General features: G+C 44.4%; 1 non-coding gene across 1 annotated transcript; it reads left to right on the top strand.

The window, feature by feature from the left end:
* The first annotated feature begins 3739 nt into the window (after positions 1-3739).
* On the top strand, positions 3740-3846 carry LOC120255465. The gene has a single exon (XR_005535020.1). It is a non-coding gene; the product is annotated as a small nucleolar RNA R71 (small nucleolar RNA).
* Positions 3847-4078: the final 232 nt, after the last annotated feature.

The following is a 4078-nucleotide window of genomic DNA, read 5'->3' as shown; positions in this document are numbered from 1 at the left end:
TCTATGTGCTCGGGTCAATCATGCGTGAGGCCTTTCGGGTCGTATCTTCACCCGCCAAAGTCGCCCAATAGTTGCTCCTATCCACCCCACTCGGAAAATCAAGCTTAAGACGTTTGCCGAGCATGGATTTGATAAAATCATCATCATATATCCCAAAGTACTTGGCAAAGTCCAAATGATGCATAGTGCGCTTCCTTCCAAAAGCTTGAAAACGGATGGTGACAATCTTCTTATTCCGCACGGATTCTCCATCTTGTCGCGCCTCAAATGTACTCAAGACCTCCAAGGTTAATTGACGGAAGGTTGGCTCGTTAATGGCAAAGAGTTTATCCCAACAATCGTGTGAGAGCCAATCCCGCACTTGACTTGCAAACCCAAGGTTGTCCACAAGTTCCCAATCAAGATAGCACAAAGTCCCGAATGGTTTTGTCTTCAATCTATCATATCTCTCTCGATGGTGGGACAATTTGAAGACGGGTTCATCGGGTGTAGAGGATGGTTCGGTAGTTCTTGGGCGCTTGGAGGCGAGCCTTTTAGTGTTAGGCATCCCTACAATGAAGAAAAAAACTTTGATCAAGCTCAAAGGGGTACAAGATAACTCAAAATAACATGGTAGAGATAGAGGAGACTAATGAAAAATTGGGTTTTTGGGACCATACTGCCGTATGGGGGCCGTATGGTCACTATTCACACAGCAAGAGTCTCCCCTATACTCATGGAATCGAAAAATTTGTACATAAATTTGAATGAAAATTCATTCACAACATTCACATCATCCAAATCAAGCAAATTGCTAAAGAAATTCCATGCACAAAGTCTCAAGAATGCCCAAAAAAATGGAAAAGAATAAAAACTAGGGTCATTGAAAAAAGCATACCGACGAAACCTTGAGAAAAACAAGCTTTTAAACTCGGGTAAGATCACTAGATCGAAGTCTCCAATGGATTGGGAGAAGTTTTTGGAAGAAAAATGAAGACATTCGGCCAAGAATCGAGAGAGAAAAGAGAGAAAATTTCGGTGGAGTTGAAGAGAAATGAGAGGTGGAAGAGAGAGAGAGAGAGAATGAGAGGCCTTAAAGGGGGAAGCCCCGCCACCATACGGCCCCCATGCGACCCCGTATGGGGGCCGTATAAGTGGGTAACTTCCCTCGGCCGAGACACCCAAACCGACTTGACGGGCCCTCATACGGGGTCGTGATGGGGGCCGTCTAAGTGAGCACGAGCCATCCGGATCGGCTCTGTGGTCAGCTTAGACGGCCTCCATACGGCCCAGTATGGCCGTAAACCTTTAAAGGCCAATCAAATCCATGAAAACCTGCCTCAAATGATGTAAAAATGAAAAAGAAAGTTTGACGACTTCTCCAAAAACGACTAAAATGAATAAAACGACGATCTAGCACATAAATTAACACCTACCCATGTGTGTCTCAAGAGGTTGCACAAATATACCACAATAAAAATGATGAGAGCAATGTGCCAAGTGTATGAGCATGAACTTATTCACAAGCAAACAAGTCTAAGAAATACTGAAAAATTGAAATGAACTAAGAACTAAAGAATACGGAAAAATGCAAACAAATGCCCCTCGAATGCTTGGGTTGCCTCCCAAGAAGCGCTTGTTTAACGTCACGAGCCCTCGACGTACCTTGTTCCTTACCTCATGGGGGTTCAAACAATTTGAAGCCACCCCCGGTTTCCCTTTGTAGTGTTGCTTCTTCCCGGTAGATTGAAATGACAACATTGAAAAATACCTCGAATTGCTCATGAGTGGAGAGGGGTGAAAAAATTTACCTTTCCTCCATGAGATGTGGGAGGATGAAGCTTGTTTACCTTTCTTTTTTTCTCCCATGGATCTCCCTCCACATTCTCTTCATAAATGATTCTTTTTCTTTTTCTTTAGCATTAGTACAGGATACCCTCTTTTTGGTGGCTTCAAATTGTGAATTGGAGGATGACGATGAGGTTCTTCTTCTTCTTCGCTCTCCAACTCCCCCAAATATTCATCCAAAGGATTTAAAGAGAGCACCTCTCGCACACAATCGAAATCAACCCTATCGCTTTCATCAACGAAATAAAGTGTGTCATCATGATCTAAAGAATGTTTCATGGCAGTCGGCAAAGTGTACACCACTTCCTCTTCTCTGACTCTTAACGCCAACTTCCCTCCTTTCAAGTCAATTAAGGCACCCGAGGTGCTGAGGAATGGTCGGCCAAGAATTAGTGGTATCTCCACATCTTCATCTATGTCCATGATGACAAAGTCCACCGGAAAAACAAATTTATCCACTCGCACAATCACATCTTCGACAATCCCACTGAGGTTTTCTTGTTGATCGATCTGCCAACTGTAAGGTCATCCTCGTGGGCCTTAATTCATCCAAGCCAAGTTTCAAATACATGGTGTAGGGCATGACGTTTATGCTAGCCCCCGAGTCCGCTAGAGCATTCTCTTGGACTCCACCTTCAAGCATGCATGGAATAATGAAACTACCCGGATCCTTCAACTTTTGTGGGAGCTTCTTTTCTAGAATAGCCGAGCAATTCCCCGTAAGTGCAATCGTGCCTTCTTCTTCCAACTTTCTCTTATTTGTGAGGAGCTCCTTTAGAAACTTGGCATATTTCGGCATTTGAGTCAACGCTTCAACTATCGGGATGTTCAAATGAAGTTGTTTGAAGATGTTGATGAATTTTCTGAAGTGAACATCCTCCTTGTCATGCTTCAATCTTGTTGGATAGGGGATCGGAGGCTTGTACTCGGATGATTTTGTTGGTCCCTGTTGTTGGAACTTGTCATTTATGCCCAGATTTTTGTCTTCACTGTTTTCTTCAACTAGCTTGGGGTCTTCCCTGGAGGCTACCCCACTTTTCCTGACACTTAAGTCAACTTCGACCCTTGTCTCCACTTGCCTCCCGCTTCTAAGAGCAATGACCTTTAAGTGCTCTCTTGGATTGTCTTCTGTGTTGCTTGGAAGACAACCTAGAGGACGTTCAGAATGTGCCTTCACGAGCTCCCCCACTCGATGCTCAAGAGATTTCACAGAAGCTTGGAGGTTTCTTAAAACAGATGTTATTTCACTGAACTGCTCGGCATGCTGAGTGAGTTGAGCATTCACCTTGCCAAATTGTGCATCCATGCTACTAGTTAGATTATTGAACCTATCATTGGTACTGAGCATGCACTTGGCAAGGATCTCTTCAGTGGAAAACTTCCTCTCAACGGCCGGTTGTTGAAATTGAGATCCTTGAGGTGGTGCACCTCTTTGTTGTTGTTGGCCTTGGTTCCATGAAAAATTTGGGTGGTTCTTCCAACCCGGATTGTAAGTTGAACTATATGGGTTCCCTTGATTGTGTTGCCCCCCAATGTAGTCCCCATTCTCAACGGATGCAACAGACGAGCTAGCAATCAGACATTGGGCTGCACCGTGCCCACCACCGCAAGTACTACAACTTAGCACCGATTCGGCCTTGAACTACGCCCATAAGAAGATCAATCTTTCGAGTCAACACGTCAACCTTTGCGGCTAAGGCATTATCACTACTTACTTCATAAAGCCCAGCAGTCTTTTTGTGAAGATCCCCTTGAGGCCCAATGTGATTCATTGCTTGCCATTGACTCAAGTAATTGCTCGGCCTCATCGGGGTACTTGTTGCTAAGGGAACCGCCCGCCGTGGCATCAATGAGTTGGCGAGTAGCATAATTTAGCCCATTGTAAATGATTTGTACTCGCATCCATGAAGCAAAACCATGGTGGGGGCACCTTCTAAGGAGATCCTTGAATCTCTCATAAGCTTCAAACAATGTTTCGGACTCCCCTTGTTTAAAGGCTGAAATTTCTTGCCTCAACTTCGCCGCTTTGCTTGCCAGAAAATATCTTCCAAGGAACTTCTCCACCATGTCCTTCCATGTTTTAATAGATCCCGGAGACAATGAGGTAAGCCAACGATAAGCTCCATCTCTCAAACTTAATGGAAATAATCTCAAACGGATAGCATAGTCCGACACCCCATTGATCTTGAATGTAAAACAAATTTGGAGGAACCGGGAAAGGTGGTCATGCACATCCTCATGGGCAAGACCA

Source organism: Dioscorea cayenensis, unplaced genomic scaffold, assembly GCF_009730915.1.
Source record: "Dioscorea cayenensis subsp. rotundata cultivar TDr96_F1 unplaced genomic scaffold, TDr96_F1_v2_PseudoChromosome.rev07_lg8_w22 25.fasta BLBR01001018.1, whole genome shotgun sequence".
NCBI classification, from domain to species: domain Eukaryota; kingdom Viridiplantae; phylum Streptophyta; class Magnoliopsida; order Dioscoreales; family Dioscoreaceae; genus Dioscorea; species Dioscorea cayenensis.
The sequence above is the reverse complement of the archived record's forward strand: the minus strand, read 5'-3'. Positions and strand labels throughout refer to the sequence as shown.